This window comes from Cricetulus griseus, chromosome 5 (assembly GCF_003668045.3).
Source record: "Cricetulus griseus strain 17A/GY chromosome 5, alternate assembly CriGri-PICRH-1.0, whole genome shotgun sequence".
NCBI classification, from domain to species: domain Eukaryota; kingdom Metazoa; phylum Chordata; class Mammalia; order Rodentia; family Cricetidae; genus Cricetulus; species Cricetulus griseus.
This window is the reverse complement of record NC_048598.1, coordinates 23,178,226-23,197,219: the sequence shown is the minus strand read 5'-3', so window position 1 is coordinate 23,197,219 and position 18,994 is coordinate 23,178,226. Positions and strand designations below refer to the sequence as shown.

The 18,994-nt window shown below is 39.9% G+C and overlaps 1 pseudogene; it reads right to left on the bottom strand.

The window, feature by feature from the left end:
- Positions 1 to 2,226: 2,226 nt before the first annotated feature.
- The window catches only part of LOC100769873, a 74,136-nt pseudogene continuing 57,368 nt past the window's right edge, over positions 2,227 to 18,994 (bottom strand).

Here is an 18,994-nt window from a genome sequence, read left to right as displayed (position 1 = left end):
AACTATATATAAACTTAAAAACGTCTGACTCAGCAATCACACTCCTGAATGTCTATTCTAGAAAAATGAAAGCACATATGCGCCAAAAATATGTTTATTAATTTCCTTTGAAGGTTTATTTCTAATAGCCAAAAGTTGAAAATTATTCCAGTATCGCTCAGGGGATGAACATTTAAATAAAGAGTGGTGGAAACATAACCTGGAAATGGATGGCCCTGGCATGTGTAATATCTAAGCTCTCAGCAAAAGTATGCTGAGTGAAAGCAAGTCTGCATTCTCTATGGAACTATTTTACACCGCTCTGAAAGAGACACATTTACACAGTGGTTGCTGAGGGATGAGGCGAGTGCCACTCAAAAGATACAGCAGGTTATCTAGACTGGAGCTATAATGTGAGAAGCCATCAACAAACAGATGACACAGATAGACATGAGATTGTTTGAAAACCCTTTAGAACAAATGAATACAGAAACAAGCACAGGGGCTGAGCCTTACATCCTGAAACATACATTTAAAAATATTTAAGAAAAGTACAAGGTGATGAGAAAGGTTGGAGTACAGGCAAAGAGAGAGCACTGTTGAGTCTTGAAAGAGATAAAGCTAAGTCTGTTCTTGTTCTGGCTCCATCATTTTGTTTTCATGGTGGATATATGTGAACACAACTTTCTGTGCATTGAAACAGTAAGGACCAGTCTTGCATCCCAAAAGAAACCAGTATGTGTTGTTCCTTTAAGTCAGTGGATGTGAAAATTGGGATCTCTCTTCAGTTCTGTTGACCATCAGTACAATAGAAATGAGACATAACTAGTCACTGAACACATTATCACAATAGCCCAGTTAGGAAAAGTGATTTAAAAGAAATTGTCCTACATGAGGAAATCTGAAAATTTCCCCCTTTTATTCTGTTTAAAGCCACATCAAATCATTCTGCTATAGTGTTATTCAATATGTAAATTGTGTTGCTATATATAAACTCATTTTTTAAAAAAATAAGAAAAGGACAAATCAGTGAAAAAGAAAAAGATAAGACCATATTGTACTAGGGTGGTAGAGCAATGGATAATTTCTCTCTGTGTTTAATATTTTCTACATTGTGGTTTTTGGAACTTTAAATAAATGAACATAAAAATAAAATATTTTTACATGTTTATAAAATGTCTCGAGACAGTAAATAGATGGCATGCCCATGCTTTGTAATCCTGCTTGTACACCAGCTCCATTATGAAGCCATCACCCTTCACAAAGAAAAAACTATTCATTCAAACAAGAATGCAAAATCATTTCAGGCATGACAGAGGACTGCGTTGGTCCCTGTATGCTGCCCCCGCTTTGGTTTTTAGTATTTATGCTTTATTTTATACTTTCTTAAGGTGTTAACATTAAAAGCTTAGGATTTCCACTCAAAATTATCAATGTGAAAAACCTCTGCCATAAATATCAACAGGTGGCTCTTAAGAAATCACAGTATAAAAATTACTTATAAATAATAAGCTGCAAATGTTTGCAAATATATAATATTAAATTCTTACATGTATAGATAAAGTATGTCAATAGCCAAGTTTACATATATCTTCTTTCCTTTTTTTTCAGTTTCTTAATTCTTATGGTATCATTAGTCAAGACTGGCCTTGAACTCCTGATTTTTTTCACCCTTACCTCTCAAGAACTTGAATTTCAGGCACACACCACTAGGTTCAGCTAAGTATGCATTTTAAACACAAAGTCTGTTGTAGCATCATGTACTTTAATTCCGTTAAAATGGATCTTGCTGACTCCAAATTTTTCCTTTCCTCCTCTCACATAAGACTATTTACACTCTCTTGTCAGAGACTAGAATATGAACATTGAAGTTGATTTCAGATTTCCTTCAGTGATCATGTTTGATTTCCTTCTCCATCTATTTACATAGAACAGAAATGGTTATCTTGCCTAACCATGATGATAGTCATGAACATATAGTGTTATATACAGATTTACCAATGGGCACACAGAGCTCACCCACCACATACTCAATCTGTGTCTCTTCCAGATGTCAATGGCTGGTGGAGACTATTGTTTATGGTTATATGTCTAAGAATCTCAAGAGTTTAAAAGCAGATCTAAACCATCAGAGTGAAAGCAGTTCTTGAATGCAGCATAACAAAGACAAATGTATAAGACTGTATTATGTTTTTCTCCATCAAACATTGCCAATTTCCCTCCAGTACTTCAAGCATCATCTTAAAATTATGTGGTGTTTGAGTGATTCACATATTTAATAAGTGACCCATCTAGCACTTTATATAACAATTCCTTGATATAATCAAAATTATAAGATCAAAAAACAAAGTGTAGCTGACTTGTAGCTGAAGGTACTTAAACTCTCATTGGGTAGTAAATAGAAAAGCAAACAGAGCACGGGTCTCCTTTCTGAGCTGTGGTGGGTAATACAATGATCCAGCAAGCTGTCTTCATCTAGTTCCCTCTGACAAAATGGCTAGACACAACTTGTCTCACAAAGTTCTTTCAGTGGTCCACACTTATCCATGTACTTTTTATAAGTCCCTATGAGCACCTTGTGTCTCTGAAGCAAAATCAGAGCCTGCATGTAAACAGTTGTGTTAATCAGATTCTATTATTTTGGCTATGTCAGTTGCTGGAACTCCCTCTGAAGGAAGGTATGACTGGCAAAATGGAAGTGTTCATTTTTTTGTTATTTACACTGGTCTCAATACAGGGCTGGCAGAACATGTGACCACAGCATATCTGGACCAGCTGGTGTAGCACCTCCAGGCACTCAGAGGATTGAAGGAGGTGATGGATAGCTCCAGGTCCTCGCTTCACTCCAGAGTCTGCAGGGTGGCAGAGGCAGAGTGGACTTGTCCTTGTCACTGCTCAGAAGGGTGTGCCTCTTGTTTCCTTGCCTCCTACATAAGAGTAACTGAGAAAAGTCAATCCAAAGCATATCACTGACAACTTCCAGTGCTGAACACCCCCTCCCCCCACCGCCCTATGAAACCTAAGCTTCATAAATCAGGACTGTATCTATCCAGTCCTCTGAGAACTACCTCTTATGTAGTGAGGGTCTGTAATGTTTGAAATATTTAAGTCTGCTAAAAACATCTAAACCATGTATTTGTGGAACATTCCCTTGTTAATGACTAAGTCCTGGGCAGAACTTGTCTGTCATTTTTACATATCCAGAGTTTTCCCCTCTATGGGTAAAATTTTATAGATCATAAATTCAAATGTTCTGAGACGTTTAAAAGTTATTTATTCTCGCTGTCTCAACCAGCCCTCTGGCGCTGAACTATTGACTCAACAGAGTTTAGTTGAAACTGGCACTAATCTCACTAATAATATTTTCTATTTTGTTCCAGCACCTATCTGCCAAGAGCTTTAAACAGTGATGAGGTAAGCAGGAAAAGGCCAAATCCTGAACTTTGCCCTTGGATCTGGCTTCTATCACATTTTCTCCATTCCAGAATAAACCTCAGTTCTGTTGAACCTTGGGTCTACAATGACTCAATTATAATGGTCTATCATTACAGAACCCTTGTGGTCTCAAGCATGTACGGTGTGAATACTTCAGACAAAGCATCTACAAAGATGGTCAAATCATACTGAAGGTCTAGTCACATAGACATTCTTTTTGTGTTTCATTTTGTCTTTTTTTTTAGCTTAAAAAGATCTATATATTGTTTGTAATTTCTTTTTTAATTCTTTAATTACTACTCATATTTACATATCCATCCCCTCATTCCCTCGCCTTCCCATCCTCCCATGTTCCTCCCAACCTCCCCAACTCCTCCCCAAGGATAGTGAAGCCTCCCACCAGGGACCTTCAAAGTCTGTGAAATCGTTTTGGGGAGGGCCTAGGCCCTCCTTGCTGTATCTGGACTACAATAGTATCCCTCCATAGGGAATGGGCTCCCAAAGTCCATTGTACTCTAGGGATAAAGACTGGCTCCACCGTTAGAGGTCCCATAGACTGTCTTGGACTCCTAGCTGGCACCCACATTCAGAGGGCTTGGTTTGGTCAAATGCTGTTTCCCCAGCTTTATGACAAGGGTCTCCATGCTATGAGATGGTCCACTGTTTCTGCAGGTCTCTCCAACCCTGTCTTGGCTCATTTGTTCATCCCTCCTCCCTCTCCACAACTGAATTCCAGTAGTGTGGTTGAATGCTTACCTGTGGGTGTCTGTTTCTGCTTCGAACAGCAACAGGATGAAGTCTCTCCTTCCTCTCCCTGCTCCTGGGCTCCCACTTTGGTCAGGGGTTCTTGTCCCCATCGCCTTCATCGAGGGGCTATGCAATATTCTCTTGGGATCCTCCTTGTTTCCTAGCTCCTCTGGTAGTGTGGATTGTAGACTAGTGATCCTTTGCTCTATATCTAAAAATCAAAAATGAGTGAGTACATATCATGTTTATCTTTTTGTGATTGGGTTACCTCACTCAGGATGGTTTCTTCTAGTTCCATCCATTTGCCTGCGAATTTCAAGATTCCATTGTTTTTGTTTTTTGTTTTGTTTAGTTTTGTTTTTTTCCACTGAGTAGTATTCCATTGTGTAAATGTACCACATTTTCTCTATCCATTCTTCAGTTGAGGGGCATCTAGGTTGCTTCCAGGTTCTGGCTATTACAAATAATGCTGCTATGAACATAGTTGAACATATGTCCTTATTGTATGAGTGCGCATACTTTGGGTATATACTCAAGAGAGGAATTGCTGGATCTTGAGGTAGACTGATTCCCATTTTCCTGAGAAATCGCCATACTGATTTCCAGTGTGGTTGTACAAGTTTGCACCCCCACCAGCAATGGAAGAGAGTTCCCCTTTCTCCACATCCCCTCCAGCATAGATTGTCATTGGTGTTACTAATTTTAGCCATTCTGACAGGAGTAAGATGGTATTCAGAGTTGTTTTGATTTGCATTTCCCTGATGGCTAAGGATGTTGAGCACTTTCTCAAGTGTCTTTCAGCCATTTTGGATTCCTCTATTGAGAATTCTCTATTTAGTTCTGCACTCCAACTTTTAATTGCATTGTTTGGTGTTTTAGTGGCTAGCTTCTTGAGTTCATTGTATATTTTGGAGATCAGCCCTCTGTCAGATGTGGGGTTGGTGAAGATCTTTTCCCATTCTATGAGCTGCCGTTTTGTCTTGCTGACTGTGTCCTTTGCTTTACAGAAGCTTCTCAGTTTCAGGAGGTCTCATTTATTAATTGTTGATCTCAATGTTTGTGCTACTGGTGTTAGGTTCAGAAAACTATCTCCTGTACCAATTTGTTCCATGGTACCACTAACCTTCTCTTCTATGAGGTTCCTTTGTTTTCCTTGTTTCACTTGCAGTAAGTGCAGTGACAAGGGCTTCCCGAAGGTAGAAATTGCATCTTGAGTCTCAAGTGATTCTCTCTCACTGGGATGTCATCAGGCAATCAAAGTGGCCCAAGATTCATTTGCAGCCAACCATAAGACTCAACTGGGGAGGCAAATGGTCTTTTTAAGGGGTTTCTTGTCCTAGATCATCCAAGATTCATTAGGTGGCAGAGATTAAAGACTTCTGGAGGGAGTCCTGCCTCAAGCCCAATACAATCCTAGAATCTGTTGCAGCATGGTGCCTAATAAGAGGAATTCCATAGGCTAACCAGGAATAACCGGGATAAAGGAGAAAATAAAGACATAAAGAAGTGAAAAATAGTACTTGTTGGTGATTTATGGAATTAATACATCTGGGTGTTTCAATCCCATACATGCCAGCATGCATCTTCCTTGTTTTATAGAAGAGGAAACTGCGACATGAACTGTAACCCTTTTCCAGGAAATACTACAAGTTTGGAATAAAGAGTCATGTTTTAACCATCTAAGAGGAGGAACTGCCATGCTGTGAAAAACAAATGAACCTGGAAACATGCCATGCATATTAGTTAGAGGCTGTTGCTATGGTACATGGGGGTAGGGATGCACACTAAACTAAAAGCTTCTAGAATTTGCTCTTTATTGAATAGAAGAGATATTTTACATTACTCCCTGTGTGGACCCTTCCTGTCTCTCCCTCCTCCCGTATTTGTTCTCAATCAAGGATCTGAAATTTGAGTTTCCTGCTCACTTGGAGAGTAACCCCACTTAATTTTTGTCTATTAATTTGAATGAAAATGTGAGGAAATTTCTCTGCTCAGAGTCTATGCCCCATGCTTTATAAGACAGGAAGGGTATTCTCTGCACACACACACCCATTATGAAACACACTGAAGGGAGCATCTGTCTCTCCCACTGGTGAAGTTACCTTAGCTTTGGACCCACCTCTTTCTATTTACGGTGCCTAAGTTCACACTTGCGGAAAATGTTAAAATGGTCATAAGCTGGTCCTACCCATTTTCCCAAAGCCAGTTTTACTGAGAAACTTTGTATGCTGTGTTTTACCAAACAGCTATTAATATAATGATTGAGTTCTCCACCCACCCCCTGCTCTCTCCGTGTGTGTGTGTGTGTGTGTGTGTGTGTGTGTGTGTGTGTGTGTGTGTGCACGTGTGCGCACGCGTGCATGTGTTTCCCTGTCTATCTGTGTCTTTGTCTCTCTCTCTCTCTTGCTGGTTCTCTCTCTCTCTCTCTCTCTCTCTCTCTCTCTCTCTCTCTCTCTCTCTCTCTCTCCCCTCATTTTCTAGCTCTCTTGCTCCTCTCTCTTCCTCACTCCATCTCTATCTATCCCAAAGATAAGAAGAGTTATTAATGCCCAAGATTCCAAAAGAAATACCAGTAATGATGGAAATAAATAATAGGTTTCATGCACCAGGCTGTGTCTTCCAGGGCAATATTATCCCTGATTTGTTGCCTGGCTAGTGGTCAGCCCAGGGAATGAATTAGTATCTCTGATCCTCTGGTTCCTTGTCTACAAAATGAAGACTAGGGATAGTTGATTTTTAACCAGGATAATTCTATTCCCACTCTCGCTTTTTAGGATCATTATAGGATATATAAATAGAACATGGTGAGATTTCTATCATCTCATTTTGAATAAAATCAAAGCTCCTCTAGGAAACCCTGATGGCATGTCAACCTTCATTAAAGTGAAAGAACAAAGATAAATGGCAGGAGTCTTTGATCCTGGGGCTTGTTAATCATTGTTTGTAACCATATTAACCCCGGACAGAGCTGACTCTCTGCATGTTTCAGAGGCCTGTTGGCCTCACTCAAATGTAATAAACAAAATGCTTTTATCTCTGCTCTTCCAACTCAGTCAACTCTGTACTGAGGAAGGTAGCACAGGCTAGAATAAAGTGAGGTCTGGAAAGTTGATCACCCAGGATGACCCACTCACATCAGTGAGTGACTCAAGGGACAGCTTCTTTGTAGCTAATATCTTGTTTTTTCTAAATAGGAGTATTTCAAAGTCAGAGAGCAAGTTAGTGTTAGAGTATGAACATGATAAAATGTGCTTATCACATTTGTTGATCATGTACCATAGCTAACTCAGTAGAATATAAAGAATATAAAGAATATGAATACATGTTAGTTCCTGCCTACCTACCTACCAAGAGCAATAAAACATTGGCAGTTCTGTGTAGGAACACTGTAAAATAGACCATGGAATTACATCAAGAGGGTCATCACTTTATTAGGAAAGAAAAGTCAGGAAAAAGACTTAGTTGAAAAGTTACATAAAGTTCAGCCTAGGAGTACAGATTGGAGGAAGTGAAAGGAAGTTGTAGAGTTCAAACCAACCTAGTGAGACCCTCATCTCAAAAAACAAAACAGGTCCTATGTGATGGCTCAGTGGGTAAAAGTACTGGCTGCCAAGCCTAGCTACCTGAGTTCAATCCCCAGAACCCACATCGTGGAAGGAGACAAGCAATTTCCACATGTTATCTTATGACCTCCACACATATGCACATGGGCACCCCACAACACACTAAATAAATAAATCATGTAAATATATAATGTATAAAGTGATATATATATATATATATATATATACATATATATACATATATATATGTTTCTATCTAATCATACTATCCATAACTAGAGTCATGTTTGGGTGATTTCAAAATGTTTTGGGAAAGTTATATGTAATTTGCTTGAATCTATTTGCCTGATATTAAATTCTAGTAGTTATTTATTACATATTAAACTATTCAAAATTAGCATCGGTAACTAGTTAGAAATAAGAATAGTATCCATGGTGGTTAATCCTCATTGTCAACCTGCCTGGCCTTGAAATCACTTAGGAGACACACCTTGGGTGTGCCTATAAGGATATTTCCAGAGTAGTGTAACTGAGAAGAGAAGACCCACCCTGAATGTGACCAACACTATCCCAACACACTGGAGGCCTAGACTAGAGGAGAAAAAAAAAGAAAAAAAGAAAGAAATCTGAGTACCAGCATTCATCTCTTTGTTCTGACTGCAGAAGCAGTGTGAGCAGCTGACTCAAGTTCCTGCTACCAAACCTTCCTGCCACCATGGAATACATCCCTTCTTAACCTTAAGCTGTGAGCTCAAGTCAGACATTCTTCCTGTAGCTTCCTTCTTATTAGGTGTCTTGTCTCAGCAAATGAGAAAAGTAATGAGTAGAACACCCTAGCACATGCCGGATATAATAGTTCCCCTAGCAAACACCTATGTAAAATCATCCAGATGGCTACCTAGAAACATCTCTTGGGAGGTCTTTCCAATTTTTGGAAAGTTTATCCTAGCGTTGAATCTCAGAGAAGTCTACAGAAAACGCAAAGCTCACGGTAAACTTGTCACAGATGAGTAGGGCAGTTAATAGCCTCCTAGAAGGAGGGGCTGCACTTCCTGCAGAAGAGAACCGTCAGGAAGTGCTTTGCTACTCAGCTTCACAAATGGCTCTTGTTTTCAACTGAAGATCATCAACTTGAAAGCATAACATGAGTGGTTTATCTGAAGAAGCTAATGATTATAACTCACTGCTACAGAACACAGCATTTGTTTTAAGCTACCATTTAGCAAGCACAAACAAAGGATCAGATGGCATTTGAAGTGCTGTGCATATGTTGTCATAGTTAATCCCCACTGCAAGCCATTGAACTTGGTATTAGTAAAAACCATTTTTTATATATATAACCAGGCAAACTCCAACAGAAAAAATGCTATAGCTAACTTTGCATGGGTTGTAAGTAATAAAGCAAGGATTAATTTTGCATCCTCAAGAAATGGTCCAGTAAACATCACCAGGCAAGTCTGATGCAATGATGCTTTGGTTTCTGACTTCAGGTAGTATACAATCTGCTTGGGGAAATTGGATGCTAATGAAAGCAAAGTAATGCCAAGGCTGGGGTGTTAAAAGCAATGTCATAGCACTAATTAAGAATAGGGGGTATCCGGTAGCCCTCATCCAGAAGCTGGTGGAAGCAGAAGCAGACACCCACAACTAATCACTGAACTGAACTGGAATCCAGTTGCACAGCATGCTTGCACAGTTGTGTGCAACTGTGTGCAAGTTGTGTGCAAGGACGAGTGAAGAGCAAAGGGGTCCAGACCAGGCTAATGAAACCCACAGAAACAGCTGACCTGAACATGGGGAACTCTTGCTCCCCAGACTGATAGCTGGGATACCAGCATGGGACTGATCCAGCCCCCAGGAACATGGGTTTCAGTGAGAATACCTCGGAAATCTACGGGACCTCCTGTAGTAGTTCAGTCCTTATCCCTAGCATAGGTGTGGACTTTGGAAGCCCATTCCACATAGAGGAATACTCCCTGATCCAAGACACACGGGGGAGGGTCTAGGCCCTATCCCAAAAGACACGATAGACTGATGACACCCTATGAAAGGCCTCACCATCCAGGGGGAGCAGAAGGGATATGTGATAGGTAGGGTTTTAGCTAGGGGGTGGTGGTAGGGGAGGATAGGAGGGAGAGGGAACTGGGAATGTCATGTAAAACAATCTTGTTTCTAATCCAAATAAAAAAATCTGCAAAAAAGAATATGCCTATTATATCTACAATTTATGGGGAAAAAACAAAGAAATCTGTGCAAATGCTTTTTAATAGTGTGTGTTGTGTGTGTGTGTGTGTGTGTGTGTGTGTGTGTGTGTGTGTGTGTGTGTGTGTGTGCCGCATTTGTAAGGGATACTTGAGGTCCTCTGAAATTGGAGCTACAGGTAGTTGCAGATGTGGCCCAATTTGGGTGCTAAGAACCAAACTCAGGCCCTCTAGAACATCAGCTGTGCTTTACCACTGAGCAATCTCTACAGTCCCATGCAAAGCTTCTTGTAGATGTATATATCATGATTTCAATTCAGTGAGTTGATGGGCAAATAGAGTTAGTGGTGTGTGAGGGGCTACAGGAGAGGATAAAGCTTGGAAAGTAGACTTGAATGAGACAGCAAGCTACACCCTTCTTCCCTCAAAACTGAAGCCTTGTAAAGCTTCAGAAATTCTGGTCTTAGGGCTCGGGAGACAGCACAACTGTGCAAGCATGCTGTGCAATCATGAAGACCCAGTCTTGAATCTCCACATCCCTGCAAAGAGCCAAGCAGTGTGGCTTATCTGTATTCCAAAGCTGAGGAAGCAAGAGAGGGAACTTGCTGGCCAGCCCATCCAGTCAAAGCAGTGAGCTCCGGGTTCAACAAGACTCCCTGTCTCAAAAAGTAAGTTGGAGATCAATTGAGAAAGACATCCAGTGTTCAGCTTCTGGCCTCCTCATGTACATGTATACATGTGACCACGCATCCAGAGCTGCACATACACATACATTCTGGTTATATTTCGGAAATGTTTCTAAGAGTAATTCTTTTCCATGGCTTGTGTTGTAGAAAAATATGTTCAGCAGAGTGTACTCAACAGTGTAATTCAAAACTTTATTTCTATGCTCTCCTCCCAAAACACAACCCCCATGCCCAAGCTCCATTTACCTAGATAATAAGGGAAGGAAAGGAAAAGGAAGTGAACCCAAGATTGATGGCCCTTCTGGAAGGAGGGAGTTGTTGGAGGCAGAGCTTGAGATGTTTGTCATGGAATCATCTTTTCCAACAAAGGAGCTGTCTTCATGAGGTACCACTGCCCTCGTTATAAATGAGCTGTTACAAGGGAGGCTTTTCAGTTAATTAAGTTCTCTGAATGATTCTGTAGAGTGCTGAGTCCTGTGATTCATTTTGAAACGAATCTCCAGTCTTTGTCTCACGGAGGATGGCTGTCAATGAGTACGTTCAGCTGTGTTCTCCAGCACCTCGCCCCCAGTGAGTCAACAGCTAGAGGTGAGGACCAATTACCATCATCTTGTTTTTCCTCCAAGAACGTTGTTCATTGCTTTATTTTCCCTTTGTTGCTAATGTCATTTTCCCCTGCTAATATTGTTTCAAAACATCTTCCACAAAAATGGGAAATCACTTGTAATCCTTGTAGCTCTCCAGGTCACAGTGGCTGTTGTAAGATAAACCTCAGGTGGCTGTGAACAAAGCACTTGATAAACTCTGTATGTTAAGTGCCCCAGGGAGAACATTCCTGAGTGGTATTGTGGGGGAAGGGGGGCATGATGAGTTAGGAAGTCTTGGTGGAGCTGCTGTAGAGATGGGAACTGTTTACTCACTCAAGTAATTTCTGATAAAGAAACTTGATACAGGCTTTGGAGGACTCTGCATTCTATGTCCAGACCGTCTTTTGTTAAAACGGCAAACCCGTGACCAGGGAGAGCTTCTTCCTGCCTTAGTAGGCCTCAAACTGTCTGTGGTGCTAAAGTTTCTGAAGTCATCAGTGACTGGGGCTCACACCCACAAAAGTGAGGAATAAGCATAGTGACATCAGCTCCCAGGATGTCTTCACTCAATGGTCCAGAGTTGTACAGTGTGGTGTCATCACATTTCATGCCCAACAAAAGCATGATGTATGTTCTACTCCATGTTATTCTGTAAAGCAAAGCATCACTAGCAAAGTTATATACAGCTAGTGTAGAAAGGAGACTTTCCGGTTGTTTGAGAGGCCATGTCCTCAGTGATACAGTATTTCATCTCGCAGATTCACTATTAGCCAAACATCGTCATCGTGTGTGTGTGTGTGTGTGTGTGTGTGTGTGTGTGTGTGTGTGTGTGTGTGTGTGTGTGTTGAATTGTTTTCCTAGTGAGCTGCAGTGAACTATAGAAATGGCTTTTTCTCACTCCCATCCTAGCCCCATCTGTCCATCCAGCACCCCTCTGGAGAAGCAGCTTTTTTGAAACACAGATCCAACAATTTCTTTTCAGCCCTCTGAAAACATGAGTGGTTCCCTGTGGAAAATGTAATAACGTCAGCTCTCTGTCAGTTCTACCTGATGAACTTCCCGACCTTATATCTCATTATATCTTTCTTCCAATTCTAACTTTTGTACAGGTCTTACCAGTACACATGAGATTTCCCACCTATCCACATGTTTACTTGTTACTGCTTTTTCCTGGAATTCCTTACCTGTCTCAAGTCATAGGCATTGTAAGACTCAGATGAAAACAATTAAGACAGAGTCTGCCTTCTCATCTTCTCTCGGTCTGCCATATGTGACTCTGCTAGTTAAGGATGTGCCAGGGTGAAATGCTCCTTGTCCATACTCCTATCTTATCATTGTTCACTTTTACATGCACTCTTTCTGGGATATCTGGTTGATTTCGTTTTCTCATCATGGCATCATGTTTTCAACACATGCTCAGGAGAACTTGGCTCAACTGAATCACATAGTCACTGTACATTTTCCTTTCTATAACAGATTCATTCCAGTAGTTTCATGAGATGTTGTATGCCACGAAGTTACTAAATTATATGTATATGTATATGTATATGTATATGTATATGTATATGTATATGTATATGTGTGTGTGTGTGTGTGTGTGTGTGTGTGTGTGTGTGTGTGTTTGGCATATGTAAACAATATTCTGTGTCAATCCTTTATATGTCTAGTTTTCTGGAGCCCACTCACATATTTAAGTTAAAACTTGAAGACTCATACTTCCATTTTCTCCTGGACAAATGGCTCCGAGTTTAAGAGTGTAGATGGAAGTTTCTGTCCCACCTGCAACTCCCAAATAAATACACTGGGGCCAATAGCTCAGGCTTATTACTAACTAGCTCATACATTTTAAGTTAACCCATATTTCTTATTTATGTTCTGCCACATGGCAGTACCTTTATTAACATGGGATGCTCATCTCCTGCTTCCTCTGCGTCTGGCTGGCAACTCCAGTCTCTGCCCTCCTTCCTCTCAGCATTTTCCTGTCTGGCTTTCCTGCCAAACCTTATTCTGTTCAGCTATTGGCCAGTCAGCTTCTTAATTAAACCAATCACAATGACAAATCTTCATTGTGTACAAAAGAATTATTCCACAGCAGAAGAGAGCCTGCCACTCCTCCAGAGGACCAGGGTCAGGTTCCCCTTTTCACCCATGAATTGAATGGAAGCTGCACAAGTCCTTACCAGAGGTCAAGCAGATGTTAGCACTATTATACCTCCAACTAAAGCCATAGAAACACTCATTTCTTCATTCATCAGGTATTAACTGAAGAGTGAATATGTGTCAATGCTTTTTTAAGTACTGGGGATACATAGTGATAAACAACAAAAGGCCTGCTATTATGAGACTGATGGTTACCTACTTTGCTAATGAGGCACCTAAGGCCTGCTATTATTAAATTTACAGCCTAATCAGGTTAACACATTAAGTCATATCAAACCATCTCATCTCCTCATATGTCAACCCAGTCTCTGTCATAAGCCCTATAAGAAGCCATTGGATTCACAACTGTATATCACCCCATTTCCTGGGATCCAATTCTACTATACAGGCGTTCTGGTTTCTCTCTCTCTCTCTCTCTCTCTCCCTCTCTCTCTCTCTCTCTCTCTCTCTCACACACACACACACACACACACACACACACCACATATAATCCTATATACTTTGATATGAGAGCTGTGTTTCTTGCATTAGCATTAATGAATGATACAGCATCTGGGGGGGGGGTGTGCTGGTTAGCATTAATTGGCAACCTGATCCCTCCTAGACTCACCTGGGAAGAGTTATAATGAAGAATTTTCAAGAACATATTGATCTGTGGGCATGATGTTAGGGTATTGTCTTGATTGTTAATTGAAGTAGGACCAAGATACAACACATTGTGAGGGCCAACATTCCTGAACGTGTGTACTGAACCACGTAAGAGTGAAAAACGGTGGCAAGCAACCAAACAGAAGGCATAGGTGCATTTGTTTCTCTTTTGTCTTGGCTTTGGGTGTGATTCCTTGAGTTCCTGCCTTGGCTTCCCCCAAATCATGGTCTAAAATCCAGAATTGTAAGCCAAACAAACCCACCCTCCTCTAAATCTTATCACAGCAGCAGAGATGAACCACATTGGTAGTAAGTCAGGGAACAGAGTTCAAGGAAATTGACCAAAGTTTCTTACCCAGTGACAAATGAATAGAACCTTGAAAGTGGCGAAGAGGCAACCCACAAAGAAACCTTTGAAAGAGGGTTTCAAGCAAAGGGAACAGTAGGTGCTGTGTTTGCTGATTTCCAGGACAAAAGGCCATGGTAGTAACAGCCCAACTTTTTAAAACTAATATAAAATTTAGATATAGTAAAATATACAGATCTTAAGTGGAAAATTGCTAGTCTATTCTTTTTCTTCACTGATGATTAATTGGTATTCTAATGTATGAACATAGCACAATTATCAATTTTCTCTTAGTATTCATTTTAATTGTATCCAGTTACTGACTATGATGAATAAAGCTTTTATTATTATTATTATTATTATTAATAAATTCATTGTGTTTATACATCTTAATTTCTCTTGGATACATATTTAAAGAAGATTTTCTGGGCCATAGGACAAATGTACTTTTGATTTTAAGTGCAAAATGGAACTGGATGGTTTTCAAAAGTAGTTGTCCAATTTTTTCATTGCCCTTGGCAATGCAGAATTCTGTCTATTCTACATTCTTTTTTGATATTGACAGTGTTGGTCTTTTAAAAATATATTATTGTAGAATGCACATCTCCTTGTAGCTTCAACATGTGTTACCCTTTAGCAGAAATTTAAAGACAGCAAAGAAGAAAACTGTGGGAAAGTCATGGGGAAAGTGACTCACACAAAGAAAACAGCAAAGGCTGTGAGAATTGGCTGGGAATAAAAAACAAGGCTATATTGACTGGGATATAGTGAGTTAATGGGAGTGAACATGTTTTCATTTGATTATTAGCCATTTTTTTTGGTATCATTCTTTATAGAGATCTAATCCAAGGGATTTCTTCATCACATTACTAGTTTTAAAGTTTATTTCTATATTCTGCATTAAGAAGAGCTTTTAATTTCATTATTTTCTAAACATGGGCCCTATCATAGCCCTCCTATGCACAAATGACAAACGGAATGAGAAAGTAATCAGGGGAGATAACATCTTTCACAATAGCCTCAAATAATGTAAAATATCTTGGGGTAATGCTAGTCAAGCAAGTGGAAAACTTGTATGAGTTTAAAAAAAACAAAACACTACAGCACTGAAAAAGATATCGGGTCCAGGAAGGCCAGGTTACAAAGAGAAACCCTGTCTCAAAAAACCACGAGAGAGAGAGAGAGAGAGAGAGAGAGAGAGAGAGAGAGAGAGAGAGAGAGAGAGAGAGAGAAGAAGAAGAAGAAGAAGAAGAAGAAGAAGAAGAAGAAGAAGAAGAAGAAGAAGAAGAAGAAGAAGAAGAAAAATGAAAAGAAAAAGATAGCAGAAGATAGATCTCCCATGCTCATAAATTGGTAGGATTATATGAGAAAAAAAATCTGCTTTCTTTTTTTTATTTTATTTGAATTAGAAACAAGATTGTCTTACATGACAATCCCAGTTCCCTCTCCCTCCTGTCCTCTCCTACCACTCCCCCCCAACTAAAATCCTACCTATCACATATCCCTTCTGCTCCCCCTGGATGGTGAGGCCTTCCATAGGGTGTCATCAGAGTCTATTGTATCCTTTGGGATAGGGCCTAGGCCCACCCCCTTGTCTTGACTCAGGGAGTATCCCTGTATGTGGAATGGGCTCCCAACGTCCACACCTATGCTAGGGATAAGGACTGAACAGGAGGTCTGGTAGATTTCCGAGGTTTTCTCACTGAAACCATGTTCCTAGGGTCTGGATCAGTCCCACCTATCAGTCTGGGAAGCAAGAGTTCCCCGATGTTCAGGTCACCTGTTTCTGTGGGTTTCACCAGCCTGGTCTGGACCCCTTTGCTCTTCACTCATCCTTCTCTACATCTGGATTCCATTTCAGTTCAGTGATTAGTTGTGGGTGTCTGCTTCTGCTTCCACCAGCTGCTGGATGAGGGCTATCTCGTGGCATATAAATCAGTCATCAATCTCATTATCAGGAGAGGACATTTAAGGTGGTCTCTCCTCAGTTGCTTACATTGTTAGCTGGTGTCATCTTTGTAGGTCTCCAGACATTTCCCTCCAGCCTGATTTCTCTGTAACCGTAAAATATTTCCCTCTATTATGGTATCTCCATTCTTGTTATTTTCTATTCTTCCCTTCACTCACCCTTTCTGCTCCCTCATGTCCTTTGCATCCCTCCTCTTCTCCCCTTCTCATTCTCCTAACTCCCTCCCCCCTCTTCCCGTGTTCCCAATTTGCTAAGGAGAATTCTCAACTTTATATGGAGAAACAAAAGACCCAGGATAGCCAAAACAACCCTGTACAATAAAGGAATTTCTGGAGGCATCACCATCCCTGACTTCAAGCTCTATCACAGAGCTATAGTCCTGAAAACATCTTGGTATTGGCACAAAAATAGACAGGTAGACCAATGGAATAGAGTTGAAAACCCTGATATTAACCTACACACCTACAAACACCTGATTTTTGACAAACAATCCAAATTTATACGATGGAACAAAGAGAACATCTTTAACAAATGGTGCTGGCACAACTGGATACAGGCATGTAGAAGACTGCAGATAGATCCAAGTCTATCGACATGCACAAAACTTAGGTCAAAATGGATCAAAGACCTCAACATAAATCCAGCCACAGTGAATCTATTAGAAGACAAAGTGAGAAATATCCTTGAATTAATTGGTACAGGAGACCACTTCCTAAACATTACACCAGTAGCACAGACACTGAGATCAACAATTGATAAATGGGACCTCCTGAAACTGAAAAATCTATTTTCAATAAAAGGTAAAAAATAAAATCTTTTAGGATTCCTTTTAAAAAGGAAAGAATTTTTTCATTTTATCCTGATTACATTGCTTGTTTGAAACATGTTTGAAAGAGGCCTCTGCTAGTAATATCTACAAAGCTCACATCATGCTGCATGAACACAAAGCCTATCTGAAAAGGATGTTATCAAGTTGACTTTTAAAAACAAGCATCTGTTTTCTTCTTCTGTTTTATTTCATGAGCTGAGTGATATCTCATGATACATAGGAGAAAGACTTTCATCGAGATGTATTTTAAAACAACAAATCAAATGATAAATGACAAAACTAAAAAATAATAAAACAATGCCAGCTTATAATTAAGAAATAACTAGAGGCCCAGGAATAGCTCACAGTGGTGAAACACAAGGCTCTTGGACCCATCCTAGTACTCTAAAAGAAGAAGGAGAAGCAATTAAGAAATACTTGAGAAAACAGAAATGGAAAGAAATTAGCACTAATAAAGAATATTTATGGAAATCCTACAGCTACCAGAGAGTACCCTGTCTCTGTATGATCCAAAACAAGGCAAGAATGTTTGTTATTATGATTTTTTTCTCAACATTGTACTTAAGGTACTAGCTAGCAATACATCATGAGACAGAAAAAAATGTGGAACTAGAAATGAATAAATATTTCTTGCTTGATTGATTTAAGCATTCATTTTAAAATACCATCATTATTTACATAGAAAATTCCAAAGAATTCTACTCCCACTGGGAATTTTTCTAGCAAAGAAATAGCTTTCCTATGAATTTTTAATGGCTGACAAAGCAATTTGATGAAGATGCAATGAGGACATTATTGAAAAACACCTAACCACAGATCGGTTATTTTTCAATTATTTACATTTTAAATCATCAATTAATTAGCATATATTAATCATACATAATGGGCTTCATTATAACATTTTCCTACATACACATAATGTATTTTAATCATATTCATTCCCATTTCCCTCTCTTGTCACATTGCCTTTCTCTTCCAAATCAGCCCCCTTCTACCTTCATGGGTGTGTGTGTGTGTGTGTGTGTGTGTGTGTGTGTGTGTGTGTGTAAGACGGGGGAGAGAGACCAAATGAGTTTCTTTATGTTGTTTCCATGAACATAAGCATCTTACCAGTCTCTTCCTCTTCAGACATTAACTGCCACATGAGTGCTCAGAGAGAGCTGTAGTCACATGAATCCCTCCTCCTTTCGTGATGATCCCTGGACAGGCACAATGACAGCTACTACTCTTGAGAGACTAACAGCCATATCATGCCTGGAAGTCAGTGTTCAACACTGTGGGCTCACCCCACTTTCCTCTGGTTCTTCTCTTCTTTCCATGATGTTTCCTGTGCTTTTGAGGAGGTGAAGTAGATGTCCCGCTTGTAACCGGGCACCCACAAGTCACTTATCCTCAGTATTTTGCATAGTTGAGAATCAACTATGTCATTAATGGCCACTTGAGGAAAAAAAAAAAAAAACTTCTCTGTTCTAAGCTAACATAAGTATTAATGTGGTCACTGGCTTTTGTTTGGATTCCTTTGTGCTCCTTTCTGGACTTTGGAATGCTCTCTTGCTGCTGAGAGTTCCTCCATAGACCACTTATCAATGATATTGAAAATGGTTAACATCACCAGAGAAGCTTCCTTCTGCAACAGATGGGAACAAATACAGAGACCCACAGCCAGATAATATGTAGAGAATGAGAGACCTTGGAACACTCAGTCGTCCATTAAATCCACCCTGAGAGTTCAGGAAAGCTCATGGAAGGAAGCTGAGGCAAAAAAACAAAAAAACAAAAAAAAAAACAAAAAAAACGTAAGAACAAGAGGAGGTGCAGGACACCAAGAATACAAGACTCTCTAA